Source organism: Narcine bancroftii, chromosome 2 (assembly GCF_036971445.1).
Source record: "Narcine bancroftii isolate sNarBan1 chromosome 2, sNarBan1.hap1, whole genome shotgun sequence".
Taxonomy (NCBI): Eukaryota; Metazoa; Chordata; class Chondrichthyes; order Torpediniformes; family Narcinidae; genus Narcine; species Narcine bancroftii.
The window spans coordinates 70,925,736-70,940,999 of NC_091470.1; the positions used below are offsets into that span (position 1 = coordinate 70,925,736).

Here is a 15,264-nt window from a genome sequence, read left to right on the forward strand (position 1 = left end):
GACCCGGTCTGCGCGCTGCTGACTGACTGGAAGTGGTTGTGCATGGCAGTCGGACGCGGACTGACGGCGCAGCGAGGCCGATTGGGCCGAAATGCAGGAACCCCAGATTATTACCGTCCAGTTTCAGATCATTAAAACTTCTGATCCCTTCGCTCTTGTTTCACGGTCTTGCTTTGTGCAGGATTCGACTTGTACGTGCAGTTTTCTCCACGACAATGAGGAGACCTTTTTGAATCAGAAAAAAATTGCTCAAAATGTTAGTATCAACGTTAAGAAAGAAAAATCGTCGATGAGAAAACCCGAGAAATTGAAGAATTTGAGGCGAAAATTTAAAAATTGCGTCAGGGTCAAGGTGGGGCATGACCTGTCTGCACCACTCGTGAGTCGTGGGACTCGGTCCTATAGTGGAGTGGAGGGAGGTTATAAAATGTCATCATTTTCTGTAAAGGTGCCCTCCAGCGAGAGGAGAAACAACAAAATTCGGCGCATTTAAACTAAAAGTCGTCAGAGTTGCTGAGAAGACAAATAAGTAGCAGCGAGAGAATGTTGTGAGAAACCCCTGAAAGAACAAACTTCAAGACCACGCCGGAAAGAAAGGCGCTGACAGAGGTCAACCTTGCAAGAGCCCACGATGGGGGGGGCTGACAGGTCAACCTTGCAAGAGGCCACGATGGGGGGGGGGGAGGCGCTGACAGAGATTAACCTTGCAAGAGCCACGATGGGGGGGAGGCGCTGACAGAGGTCAACCTTGCAAGAGCCCACGATGGGGGGGGGAGAGGCGCTGACAGAGGTCAACCTTGCAAGAGGCCACGATGGGGGGGAGGGGGAGGCGCTGACGGAGGTCAACCTTGCAAGAGGCCACGATGGGGGGGAGGGGGAGGCGCTGACGGAGGTCAACCTTGCAAGAGGCCACGATGGGGGGGAGGGGGAGGCGCTGACGGAGGTCAACCTTGCAAGAGGCCACGATGGGGGGGGGGGGGGCTGACAGGTCAACCTTGCAAGAGGCCACGATGGGGGGGGGGAGGCGCTGACAGAGATCAACCTTGCAAGAGCCACGATGGGGGGGAGGCGCTGACAGAGGTCAACCTTGCAAGAGCCCACGATGGGGGGGGGAGAGGCGCTGACAGAGGTCAACCTTGCAAGAGGCCACGATGGGGGGGGGGGGGCTGACAGAGGTCAACCTTGCAAGAGGCCACGATGGGGGGGGGGGGCTGACAGAGGTCAACCTTGCAAGAGCCCACGATGGGGGGGGGGGGCTGAATGAGGTCAACCTTGCAAGAGGCCACGATGGGGGGGGGGCTGACAGGTCAACCTTGCAAGAGGCCACGATGGGGGAGAGGGGGAGGCGCTGACGGAGGTCAACCTTGCAAGAGGCCACGATGGGGGGGAGGGGGAGGCGCTGACGGAGGTCAACCTTGCAAGAGGCCACGATGGGGGGGAGGGGGAGGCGCTGACAGAGGTCAACCTTGCAAGAGGCCACGATGGGGGGGGGGGGGGGGGGGGCTGACAGAGGTCAACCTTGCAAGAGGCCACGATGGGGGGGGGCTGACAGGTCAACCTTGCAAGAGGCCACGATGGGGGGGGGGGAGGCGCTGACAGAGATCAACCTTGCAAGAGCCACGATGGGGGGGAGGCGCTGACAGAGGTCAACCTTGCAAGAGGCCACGATGGGGGGGGGAGAGGCGCTGACAGAGGTCAACCTTGCAAGAGGCCACGATGGGGGGGGGGGGGCTGACAGAGGTCAACCTTGCAAGAGGCCACGATGGGGGGGGGGCTGACAGAGGTCAACCTTGCAAGAGCCCACGATGGGGGGGGGGGGGCTGACAGAGGTCAACCTTGCAAGAGGCCACGATGGGGGGGGGGGCTGACAGGTCAACCTTGCAAGAGGCCACGATGGGGGAGAGGGGGAGGCGCTGACGGAGGTCAACCTTGCAAGAGGCCACGATGGGGGGGAGGGGGAGGCGCTGACGGAGGTCAACCTTGCAAGAGGCCACGATGGGGGGGAGGGGGAGGCGCTGACGGAGGTCAACCTTGCAAGAGGCCACGATGGGGGGGAGGGGGAGGCGCTGACGGAGGTCAACCTTGCAAGAGGCCACGATGGGGGGGAGGGGGAGGCGCTGACGGAGGTCAACCTTGCAAGAGGCCACGATGGGGGGGAGGGGGAGGCGCTGACGGAGGTCAACCTTGCAAGAGGCCACGATGGGGGGGAGGGGGAGGCGCTGACGGAGGTCAACCTTGCAAGAGGCCACGATGGGGGGGGGGGGGGGGGCTGACAGGTCAACCTTGCAAGAGGCCACGATGGGGGGGGGGAGGCGCTGACAGAGATCAACCTTGCAAGAGCCACGATGGGGGGGAGGCGCTGACAGAGGTCAACCTTGCAAGAGCCCACGATGGGGGGGGGGAGGCGCTGACAGAGGTCAACCTTGCAAGAGGCCACGATGGGGGGAGGGGGGGCTGACAGAGGTCAACCTTGCAAGAGGCCACGATGGGGGGGGGGGCTGACAGGTCAACCTTGCAAGAGCCCACGATGGGGGGGAGGGGGAGGCGCTGACGGAGGTCAACCTTGCAAGAGGCCACAATGGGGGGGAGGGGGAGGCGCTGACGGAGGTCAACCTTGCAAGAGGCCACGATGGGGGGGAGGGGGAGGCGCTGACGGACGTCAACCTTGCAAGAGGCCACGATGGGGGGGGGCTGACAGGTCAACCTTGCAAGAGGCCACGATGGGGGGGGGGGGAGGCGCTGACAGAGATCAACCTTGCAAGAGCCACGATGGGGGGGAGGCGCTGACAGAGGTCAACCTTGCAAGAGCCCACGATGGGGGGGGGAGAGGCGCTGACAGAGGTCAACCTTGCAAGAGGCCACGATGGGGGGGGGGGGGGCTGACAGAGGTCAACCTTGCAAGAGGCCACGATGGGGGGGGGGGGCTGACAGAGGTCAACCTTGCAAGAGCCCACGATGGGGGGGGGGGGCTAACAGAGGTCAACCTTGCAAGAGGCCACGATGGGGGGGGGGGGCTGACAGAGGTCAACCTTGCAAGTGGCCACGATGGGGGGGGGGCTGACAGAGGTCAACCTTGCAAGAGCCCACGATGGGGGGGGGGGGCTGACAGAGGTCAACCTTGCAAGAGGCCACGATGGGGGGGGGTGCTGACAGGTCAACCTTGCAAGAGGCCACGATGGGGGAGAGGGGGAGGCGCTGACGGAGGTCAACCTTGCAAGAGGCCACGATGGGGGGGAGGGGGAGGCGCTGACGGAGGTCAACCTTGCAAGAGGCCACGATGGGGGGGAGGGGGAGGGGGAGGCGCTGACGGAGGTCAACCTTGCAAGAGACCACGATGGGGGGGAGGGGGAGGCGCTGACGGAGGTCAACCTTGCAAGAGGCCACGATGGGGGGGAGGGGGAGGCGCTGACAGAGGTCAACCTTGCAAGAGGCCACGATGGGGGGGGGGGGGGCTGACAGGTCAACCTTGCAAGAGGCCACGATGGGGGGGGGGGAGGCGCTGACAGAGATCAACCTTGCAAGAGCCACGATGGGGGGGAGGCGCTGACAGAGGTCAACCTTGCAAGAGCCCACGATGGGGGGGGGAGAGGCGCTGACAGAGGTCAACCTTGCAAGAGGCCACGATGGTGGGGGGGGGGGCTGACAGAGGTCAACCTTGCAAGAGGCCACGATGGGGGGGGGGCTGACAGAGGTCAACCTTGCAAGAGCCCACGATGGGGGGGGGGGGGCTGACAGAGGTCAACCTTGCAAGAGGCCACGATGGGGGGGGGGGCTGACAGGTCAACCTTGCAAGAGGCCACGATGGGGGAGAGGGGGAGGCGCTGACGGAGGTCAACCTTGCAAGAGGCCACGATGGGGGGGAGGGGGAGGCGCTGACGGAGGTCAACCTTGCAAGAGGCCACGATGGGGGGGAGGGGGAGGCGCTGACGGAGGTCAACCTTGCAAGAGGCCACGATGGGGGGGAGGGGGAGGCGCTGACGGAGGTCAACCTTGCAAGAGGCCACGATGGGGGGGGGGGGGGCTGACAGGTCAACCTTGCAAGAGGCCACGATGGGGGGGGGGGAGGCGCTGACAGAGATCAACCTTGCAAGAGCCACGATGGGGGGGAGGCGCTGACAGAGGTCAACCTTGCAAGAGCCCACGATGGGGGGGGGGAGGCGCTGACAGAGGTCAACCTTGCAAGAGGCCACGATGGGGGGAGGGGGGGCTGACAGAGGTCAACCTTGCAAGAGGCCACGATGGGGGGGGGGCTGACAGGTCAACCTTGCAAGAGCCCACGATGGGGGGGAGGGGGAGGCGCTGACGGAGGTCAACCTTGCAAGAGGCCACAATGGGGGGGAGGGGGAGGCGCTGACGGAGGTCAACCTTGCAAGAGGCCACGATGGGGGGGAGGGGGAGGCGCTGACGGAGGTCAACCTTGCAAGAGGCCACGATGGGGGGGGGGGGGGGGGCTGACAGAGGTCAACCTTGCAAGAGGCCACGATGGGGGGGGGCTGACAGGTCAACCTTGCAAGAGGCCACGATGGGGGGGGGGGGAGGCGCTGACAGAGATCAACCTTGCAAGAGCCACGATGGGGGGGAGGCGCTGACAGAGGTCAACCTTGCAAGAGCCCACGATGGGGGGGGGAGAGGCGCTGACAGAGGTCAACCTTGCAAGAGGCCACGATGGGGGGGGGGGGGGCTGACAGGTCAACCTTGCAAGAGGCCACGATGGGGGGGGGGGAGGCGCTGACAGAGATCAACCTTGCAAGAGCCACGATGGGGGGGAGGCGCTGACAGAGGTCAACCTTGCAAGAGCCCACGATGGGGGGGGGGAGGCGCTGACAGAGGTCAACCTTGCAAGAGGCCACGATGGGGGGAGGGGAGCTGACAGAGGTCAACCTTGCAAGAGGCCACGATGGGGGGGGGGCTGACAGGTCAACCTTGCAAGAGGCCACGATGGGGGGGAGGGGGAGGCCACGATGGGGGGGGGGGGGCTGACAGAGGTCAACCTTGCAAGAGGCCACGATGGGGGGGGGGCTGACAGGTCAACCTTGCAAGAGGCCACGATGGGGGGGGGGGGAGGCGCTGACAGAGATCAACCTTGCAAGAGCCACGATGGGGGGGAGGCGCTGACAGAGGTCAACCTTGCAAGAGCCCACGATGAGGGGGGGGAGAGGCGCTGACAGAGGTCAACCTTGCAAGAGGCCACGATGGGGGGGGGGGGCTGACAGAGGTCAACCTTGCAAGAGGCCACGATGGGGGGGGGGGCTGACAGAGGTCAACCTTGCAAGAGCCCACGATGGGGGGGGGGGGGGCTGACAGAGGTCAACCTTGCAAGAGGCCACGATGGGGGGGGGGGGCTGACAGGTCAACCTTGCAAGAGGCCACGATGGGGGAGAGGGGGAGGCGCTGACGGATGTCAACCTTGCAAGAGGCCACGATGGGGGGGAGGGGGAGGCGCTGACGGAGGTCAACCTTGCAAGAGGCCACGATGGGGGGGAGGGGGAGGCGCTGACGGAGGTCAACCTTGCAAGAGGCCACGATGGGGGGGAGGGGGAGGCGCTGACGGAGGTCAACCTTGCAAGAGGCCACGATGGGGGGGAGGGGGAGGCGCTGACGGAGGTCAACCTTGCAAGAGGCCACGATGGGGGGGGGGGGCTGACAGGTCAACCTTGCAAGAGGCCATGATGGGGGGGGGGAGGCGCTGACAGAGATCAACCTTGCAAGAGCCACGATGGGGGGGAGGTGCTGACAGAGGTCAACCTTGCAAGAGCCCACGATGGGGGGGGGGAGGCGCTGACAGAGGTCAACCTTGCAAGAGGCCACGATGGGGGGGGGGGGCTGAAAGAGGTCAACCTTGCAAGAGGCCACGATGGGGGGGAGGGCTGACAGGTCAACCTTGCAAGAGGCCACGATGGGGGGGGGGAGGCGCTGACAGAGGTCAACCTTGCAAGAGCCACGATGGGGGGGAGGCGCTGACAGAGGTCAACCTTGCAAGAGGCCACGATGGGGGGGGGAGGCGCTGACAGAGGTCAACCTTGCAAGATCCACGATGGGGGGGAGGCGCTGACAGAGGTCAACCTTGCAAGAGCCCACGATGGGGGGGGGGCTGACAGAGGTCAACCTTGCAAGAGCCCACGATGGGGGGGGGGGGGCGCTGACAGAGGTCAACCTTGCAAGATCCACGATGGGGGGGAGGCGCTGACAGAGGTCAACCTTGCAAGAGGCCACGATGGGGGGGAGGGGGAGGCGCTGACGGAGGTCAACCTTGCAAGAGGCCACGATGGGGGGGAGGGGGAGGCGCTGACGGAGGTCAACCTTGCAAGAGGCCACGATGGGGGGGAGGGGGAGGCGCTGACGGAGGTCAACCTTGCAAGAGGCCACGATGGGGGGGAGGGGGAGGCGCTGACGGAGGTCAACCTTGCAAGTGGCCATGATGGGGGGGGGGGGGGGGCTGACAGAGGTCAACCTTGCAAGAGGCCACGATGGGGGGGGGGGAGGCGCTGACAGAGATCAACCTTGCAAGAGCCACGATGGGGGGGAGGCGCTGACAGAGGTCAACCTTGCAAGAGCCCACGATGGGGGGGGGAGGCGCTGACAGAGGTCAACCTTGCAAGAGGCCACGATGGGGGGGGGGGGGGCTGACAGAGGTCAACCTTGCAAGAGGCCACGATGGGGGGGGGGCTGACAGGTCAACCTTGCAAGAGGCCACGATGGGGGGGGGGAGGCGCTGACAGAGGTCAACCTTGCAAGAGCCACGATGGGGGGGAGGCGCTGACAGAGGTCAACCTTGCAAGAGGCCACGATGGGGGGGGGGGAGGCGCTGACAGAGGTCAACCTTGCAAGATCCACGATGGGGGGGAGGCGCTGACAGAGGTCAACCTTGCAGGAGGCCACGATGGGGTGGGGGGGGCTGACAGGGGTCAAACTTGCAAGAGGCCACGATGAGGGGGGGCGCTGACAGAGGTCAACCTTGCAAGAGCCCATGATGGGGGGGTGGGCTGACAGAGGTCAACCTTGCAAGAGGCCACGATGGGGGGGGGTGCTGACAGGTCAACCTTGCAAGAGGCCACGATGGGGGGGGGAGGCGCTGACAGAGGTCAACCTTGCAAGAGGCCACGATGGGGGGGGGAGGCGCTGACGGAGGTCAACCTTGCAAGAGGCCACGATGGGGGGGGGGGGCTGACAGAGGTCAACCTTGCAAGAGGCCACGATGGGGGGGGGGGCTGACAGGTCAACCTTGCAAGAGGCCACGATGGGGGGGGGGGGAGGCGCTGACAGAGGTCAACCTTGCAAGAGCCACGATGGGGGGGAGGCGCTGACAGAGGTCAACCTTGCAAGAGCCCACGATGGGGGGGGGAGGCGCTGACGGAGGTCAACCTTGCAAGAGGCCACGATGGGGGGGGGGGCTGACAGAGGTCAACCTTGCAAGAGCCCACGATGGGGGGGTGGGCTGACAGAGGTCAACCTTGCAAGAGGCCACGATGGGGGGGGGTGCTGACAGGTCAACCTTGCAAGAGGCCACGATGGGGGTGGGCTGACAGAGGTCAACCTTGCAAGAGGCCATGATGGGGGGGAGGGGGAGGCGCTGACAGAGGTCAACTTTGCAAGAAGCCACGATGAGGGGGGGGGGGCTGACAGAGGTCAACCTTGCAAGAGGCCACGATGGGGGGGGGCTGACAGAGGTCAACCTTGCAAGAGGCCACGATGGGGGGGAGGGGGAGGCGGTGACAGAGGTCAACTTTGCAAGAAGCCACGATGAGGGGGGGGGGCTGACAGAGGTCAACCTTGCAAGAGGCCACGATGGGGGGGGGCTGACAGAGGTCAACCTTGCAAGAGGCCACGATGAGGGGGGGGGGCTGACAGAGGTCAACCTTGCAAGAGGCCACGATGAGGGGGGGGGCAAAACAGAGGTCAACGTTGCAAGAGGCCACAATGGGGAGTGGGGACTGAGAGAGGTCAACCTTGCAAGAGGCCACGATGGGGGGGGGGCTGACAGAGGTCAACCTTGCAAGAGGCCACGATGAGGGGGGGGGCAGACAGAGGTCAACCTTGCAAGAGGCCACAATGGGGAGTGGGGACTGACCAGGAGGTCAACCTTGCAAGAGGCCACGATGGGGGGGGCTGACAGAGGTCAACCTTGCAAGAGGCCACAATGAGGGGGGGGGGGGGGGTGATGAAAAAAATGTTACTCTTAGTGGCCATGCGAACCAAGATTTCACAAGAACTGCCTGCTGATCCAGATCATATTGCGGCTTCGCCACTTGGTAATCAGACATCGGCAGAAAGGAAGGCTACACTGGGAACATGGACGAAACACCCCATTACTCTTGATGGGCTGGAGAATCGAACTGTGTGAACTAATAACCAGTGGCTATGAGAAAAGTAGCCTTGATTAATTCAGTTGTTTTCTTGCATGGCTGGTGGTGTTACATTTTAGTTTTTTCAATAGGAAAACTTTGCCAAAAGGAATTGTCCATGTACATCCACAAGGCTGACAGAGGTGGATGTTGAAAATGGATAAAGGAAATTTGGAATTTACTATCTGATGGACATGTGAGGAAAAGAGTTTGCTCATCTGGGATCAGCACATCTAGTGAGAATGTTGTTGGTAACCTTCGATTACAAATTACTGACATACCTGTAATTCCCGATGGATTTGCAACCAATAGACGTTAGTATCAATAAGCCATTTAAGGACATGATGAGATTGGAGTTACTGGATGCATGATGGAGAAAAATCATACACAAATGAAAGCCAGTATGAAATGAGGGAAATGAAAGCTGGCATTATTGTTAAGAAATATGGAATTTTGAATGTATTGGATAGTACAGAAGACTTATATATGAGATGACTTGGATCAAGAGGAAGCAGATGATGTACTACCTCTGACTACAGGCAGTGATAAAGAGGATCCGTTTGATGATATCATTCATTCTCATGATTTAACACTTGATTCAATGTTGAAGAACATGGAATTGTCTGCCAAAGCAACCTCATGTCTTCTTTTAGCTTCCAGATTTCTTTTTTGAGGTACTCTTCAAGTACCTCATTTTGCTCCATGTTGCCTATACCTGCTAGATACCTCTCTTCTCTACTACCGGCAATTATTTTTGTTTCTATTCTCATTATTTATTTGATAATTTTGTGACAGAAGATGCTTTGAATGGATTTTTAAAAAAAACAAAAATACAGTAAAGGAAATAATACCATAAGTCCCAAATCCATCTATGATGAAAATGAAGAAAACATGTTCAGTGGAGATACAGTTACTTGGGTGGAGAGTAATGTATGTCTATGTAATGTATGTCTACCATTTTAGTATTACCGGTATAGCCTTAAGATGCATTGAATTACTGTAATTAGAAATGAAAATTCAAAACTGATATACTGGGTATACCATAACAAACCTGTGATAGAGCGTGACTTTAACCACGAATATGAAATTGTGGTTGATGGTTTTGTGATGTGACCAGGTACGGTTAGGTTGCAGCCATGTGCACAGTATTACAGTAGATACCAGTAATGATGGTATATTGTAATTATGCATTTTATACAAATTTCAACCTAAGCTAGGCTGTTTTCATGTGATGGATACAAAATAAATGAGCAAGTGTAAGAAAATATTTCTAAGAGCTACATCACCTTATTATGGTTTTATTACTTGTTTGGACACATTTTGTTATTTAATTCATTGTGTTTTTTGTTTTTTTATTTGATTAGTAATCACTTAGACTTCTGCTACTGATACGATGTTTTGGATTCTAATGTGAATTTTCAACCCCTCAAAAGTAGTATCCATGTCATAGTCAACCCCAATAAATTTAATATTAAAAATAGCATAAAAATTCTATTTTTACACAAGAATATATGGCAGATTATTAAACTCTATTAATAGGTGATAATGTTCAAATCAAGGTAAAAATTTGAAATGTTTATAACTTTACTGAACTATTGCAAGGCTACAGTTGAGTATTACAGGAAATAAAGAATTTTGGGCCTGAGCCCTTCCTCAAAGTATGAGTGAAAAAATATAGGCATCTGAATTAAATGCTGGGGAAAGAATGGGTTGGGGAGGAGTGCAGAGAATCAGACGAAAGGTATTAGATACAAGAGGAAAGGTGAGAATTGATTTTGGTTCGGAAAGGAGACAAAAGTGAAAAGTGAAGAGAGAGAGCTAGAGGAAAGGAGGAGAGGGCCAAAAAGATGGGGGAGGTTTCTTATGGAAGGCCCTTTTATAGGGCCGAAGGCGATTGATTGCTCGAACTCGTTTCAGCTTCCATCTGCCAAGAAGGGTACACTTAAGAGGTGGAGTGAAGTTGCTCCACCTCTTCTAAAAGAAATTCTGCTGGAAGCGGCTTCAAAGGGTTGGGCTGATGACATCACGATAATGCTGTCAGCCTGTGACCCAGGACCGTGAATTTAAAAAAAAAACCTAAGTGGTTATTAGAGGCTATTATGTTGTGCAGGAGATCTGCTTAAGACCCAAGACTGCTTGCACAGATCTCCACGAGTGCGCTTACTTGCTCTTTGGTCGTCATTTTCAAGCATACCTGCTTTCCCTTTGTGGCACATAAGTATGATGTCACAGTGATGAGTGGCACTAACTGGCCCCACCTCCTTCAGCTCTGGAAGCTGGCTCCCGACTCAGCTCAATATAAAGGCACCATGGGATCTGCCTTATAGGTCGTCAGCATATAAAGTAAAATTGACTTTTTGTTTAACTTGAGCCATAAAGAGGCCTAGAAATTGGAGAAGTTGATGTTAATGCTATCTGGTAGAGAGTGCCCATACAGAAGATGAAGTGTTGTTCCTCCAATTCGCAGGTAGCCTCAGTCTAGCAGTGGCTGAGACCACGGTCAGACAGGTCAGCAAGGGAATGGGGCATGGAATTGAAATAGGTGGTTACTAGGAATTCAATGCGATTGCAGTGGACAGAGCTGAGGTGCTCAATGAAGCCATCTACCAGTCTGCTTCCAGTTTCTCCAATGTAGAGGAGACCACAGCAGGAGCACTGGATGCTGATTTACAAGTGAAGTGTTGCTTCACTTAGAAGGACAATTTGGGGTCACAAATAGTAGTGAGGGAAGAGGTGTGGGTGCAAGTGGAGCATCTCCTGCAGTCAAGGGTAGGTGCCAAAGGGGCGATTGTTGGGGAGGGAGGAGGGGATGAGGAAGTCACAGAGGACTACAGAAGACTGAGAGGGAAGGAGAAGTATATTTGTATCTGGTGGTGGGATCACATAGGTGGAGTAGGATATGTTGGATGCGGAGGTTTGTAAGGTGGTAGGTGAGGACAAGGGGAATCCTATCCTTATTGTGCATGGAGGCAGAGGAGGCCAGGGGAGATGTGCAGGTAATCGAGGATTGCAGGTAAGGGCCAAGCTGATGATAGTAAAGGGGAAGCCATGTTGTTTAAAGAAGGAAGACATCTCTAATGATCTTGCATGGAAATGACCACTCATTTTAGTTCCCTGCCCCATTCCCTTGCTGACATGTCTGTCCATGGTTTCATGCACTGCCAGACTGAGACCACCCGCAAATTGGAGGAACACCTCGTCTCCCATTTGGATACCCTCCAACCATAAGGCATTAACATTGACCACTCCAATTTCTGTTAGAAACCACCTTTCCCCCAATCTTCTTACCCTGTCTCATCTAGCTCTGTCTCTCTTTGCTCTTTTCCCTCTGTCTCCTTTCACCGAACAAAAATCAATTCTCTTATCATATCCAATTAACACATTTTGTCTGATGCCCTGCATTCCTCCCCTTCCTGTCACTCACCCTTTCTTTCCCCAGCCTTAAATTCATAAGCCTGTATTTTTTGCACTCTTGTGGAAGGGCTCAGGCCCAAAACGTCAGTAATATATCTTTACCTCTTATGGATGCTGCGAGATTGGCTGAATTCCTACAGCGTTTTGTGCTTTGACTACAATCACAGTGCCCATAGCAGAGATGGCCAAACTTGCTTAATGTAAGGGCCACATACGATAAACTTCAGATGTTTGAGAGCTGCAAGCCATGAAAAAATATTATTTTCTCTTACATGCATATTTTGTTACAAAAATGTTATATAAATATTAAGAAATACATGTACACAATATTTATTCATGAATGTTTTTAAACTGGTCATTTGTATTAGATTCAATAATCAAAAATTACTCAAATACATTCCAAATATTTTCAAAATCCTGACTGATTTTCTATGAAAATCGCTGCCTCTAAACATATTTAAGATGCAGTAAGGTAGATTTTTGCATCATAGGGGATTTAAAGGTTATCTCAGAAGATGTGAATTTAGAAAGTGCCTTTTCGAGTTACTTTTGCAAAACTGGAAATTGGCATGAGTAATCTGAGCATAAAGCTGCTAAACTGCTGATAAAACTGATTTAGTGCTGACAACCTTTCCTCTGATGTGTTTGTAACTTCAGATCTATGTGAATGTAGTCCTCTGGAATGCCACAAAGGTTCATTTTCAGTAGTTGAGTGATAAGTGCATTTTGCCAGTAATAGATGCATCTTTGGAGACCCTCATTTTTTGTCTACTTTTGTCCTCTTGTCTTTTCATGCTTGTAATAAATCAGTGAGACTCAAATTTAATAGAACTGATCTGCTTCTTCAAGATCACCATCCATTTTCCAACATAACTTTTGAGAATCAAAAATATATTAGGATGTTGGCTCCAGTAAGTCTAAATTCATCTTCATGAGCCTTAGGATGTGAGAATTATCAGATCCAGCTGAGGTTAAATTCACTCATCGCCTCTTCAAAATGATGATAAACGCAGAACATTTTCCATGAAAATACCTTCTGTGATGCTGGTTGACACAAATTATAGGCATTTCAAAAGTGAAAATGGACATTATCTCATGGAACTCACGACTGTACAAATGAATAGGTTAGCAAATTATACAATCAGTTAACAATGGGGCAGGGAGGGGTTGTTAGAGCAAACTTTACCTGGGAAAGGGAAAGTTGGAGAGACAGCTGATAACAGCCAGCAGAATTTCCTCTCAAAAGAAGAGGCTTTCAACTATGAAACCAGTACATTCAGGAAGGAGATAACATGGTCAGATACCAGAAGACATACTGTGTATTTCGGCTTATAAGTCGACCCCCCCCCCCCCTTTTCAGCCTCATTTTAAGGATTTTATCATATATCAAGCATATGTTGACCCCCAAAAATTGCAATGATTGATCTGTTGGGAGTTGGGTGGAGGTGATTGTTATATGGAGGCTCCATCAAAACGATGAAAGTATGAAGTGAGTTTTAAAATAAAATGATAGAAATGGCCAAGAAAAATCAACAAACTCTGCTGCTGCAATAAAATTTTATATACAGAACAACTCCACTTCTCCGAAATCCTCATTTATCTAAGGTCCTGGTGGCTGTGGGGACCTCGGGCTCCTGGCATGAGGGGTCCTCGTTGGGGAGGTGTCATTGATCAGTGGCGGCCAGGATTTTTTTGGTGAGAGTTATTTTAATGCTTAAAAAGTGTTCCCTTGTTGTTTGTTGTTCAAAAGTGATTTTCTGCTGCTACTAGGCTGTTTTTTTAAAAATGACCACTTCTCTGAATGAAATGTTTATTTGACATAAGCCCATTTCAGATATCGGAGTTGTATCGTATATGAAAAGTTGGTAAGAGATTGGAGGAAGAAAGAAGAGACTTTAAAAATATTCGATGCGAAGAGGAATCGCTCGTTAGCCAGAGTTGGAAAATCATGTTGCAGAATGGGTACATGAATAGAGGCAAGATTGCTACATAGTCAATCAAAATAAAATAAGAACATTTGCACTGCACTGGGCCAAGTCACACCCAGGCTTCAGTGATGATTTTGAGGCAACCATTTCATGAACAGGAAAAATCTGGTATTACAACAAAAAACAAAATTTGGACAGATATTACCAAAAACATCTTGATCATAAATTTTCACCAGTTTATTATACGTAACCAGCAGAATCACCAGTTTGCATTGGCAAATATTGGAAACATGGACAAAACCCCCTTGAATTTTGACATGATAGGCAATAGAACAGTGGAATGGAAAAGTGTTAAAACAGTGCAAACCAGAACAGGCCATGAAAGGACCAAGTTTACCATGGTGTTATTTTGCGTGGCCAACGGGACAAAGTTAAGACCCATGGTAATCTTCAAACGCAAAATTAAACCTAAAATGAAATTCCCTGCAGGTATTTTTATACATTTTAATGAAAAGGATGGATGGATGAAAGTGGTGTAAAACTGTGGATAGAAGTGTGGAACAGGCAGCCAGGTGGTTTATGCAAGGAATGGAGTTTGCTGGTCTGGGATATGTTTCATAACCGCTTAAATGAGAACACTACATAATATTACATGGTGGTTATCCCAGGTGGTTTGACATCTATATTGCAACCTCTCGATGTCTGCTTGAACAAGCCATTCAAAGACCATGTGCACGAGGAATGGAATACATGGATATCAAGTGCAGACAAATCATTTACAAAAGGTGAGCCAATGCATGCTGCATCACTTGATATGCCGTGTAACTTCATGCTTAAGGCATGGGACAAAGTTAAAGTAGAGACTGTGATAAAATTGTTCAAAAAGTGCGGTATCTCTTATGCAATTGATTGGAACGGAAGATGATTTATTCAGGGACACTGAAGATGACATGACCCATTTCATTGGAATGTGGTTACATGAATCATAATACAGGCATCTCCACTAACAGAGAATAGAGCTGGATATTTGACCCTACTTTTGAAGCTCTGAAGAAACATCAGTGCCCTGAAGGAACAATTGGTTAAAAAATATTTCAAAGTGCAGACTTCCTGACGTGGAGGCAAGTTTATAAAGTGTTCTTGTTACTGCCCTTACCACTGCTGTGCTTAGCGAGCAGCTTCTTATTGACCACATCTCAAGGAGACCTGTACACTTCCATAGACAACATCCAGGGAAAAATTGCTGTGGAGGGTGGTGGGTAGATGGAATAACCTACTTGAGGAAGTGGTAGAAGCAGGGACAATTGTAAGAATCTACAGACATTTGAACAGGTGCATGGATTGGAAAGATTTAGAGGGATATGGACCTAACATGAACATGTTGGGCCAAAGGCCCTGTTTCCATGCTGTGGAACTCTGAATATTTTGAGATTATTATTTTTTATTTAACTTTGTACATGGAATGCCAATTTCATTAAAACTGAATAAATGAGGAGTGCATGGCATTTTAGGAAGTTGCATCTGGTTTAAAAAGTTGATAAAAACATTTGTAAGTAATGGATGAAATTATTAAGTTTTGA

At 52.8% G+C, this 15,264-nt stretch overlaps 2 protein-coding genes across 3 annotated transcripts in view; one reads left to right on the forward strand and one right to left on the reverse strand.

Annotated features, from left to right (window-relative positions):
- The window catches only part of LOC138753719 (lysophosphatidylserine lipase ABHD12-like), a 54,135-nt gene that overhangs the window by 29,200 nt on the left and 9,671 nt on the right, over positions 1-15,264 (reverse strand). For both annotated transcript variants that reach the window (XM_069917073.1, XM_069917072.1), the window contains exons 2-3: positions 11,859-11,994; positions 115-225 (exon numbers count right to left, since the gene is read on the reverse strand). The gene's annotated coding sequence lies outside the window, so the exon portion shown is untranslated. The remainder of the gene's footprint in view (positions 1-114; positions 226-11,858; positions 11,995-15,264) is intronic.
- nin (ninein (GSK3B interacting protein)) overlaps positions 13,682-15,264 on the forward strand; it is a 165,940-nt gene continuing 164,357 nt past the window's right edge. Inside the window, exon 1 of the mRNA XM_069917054.1 lies at positions 13,682-13,718. The gene's annotated coding sequence lies outside the window, so the exon portion shown is untranslated. The remainder of the gene's footprint in view (positions 13,719-15,264) is intronic.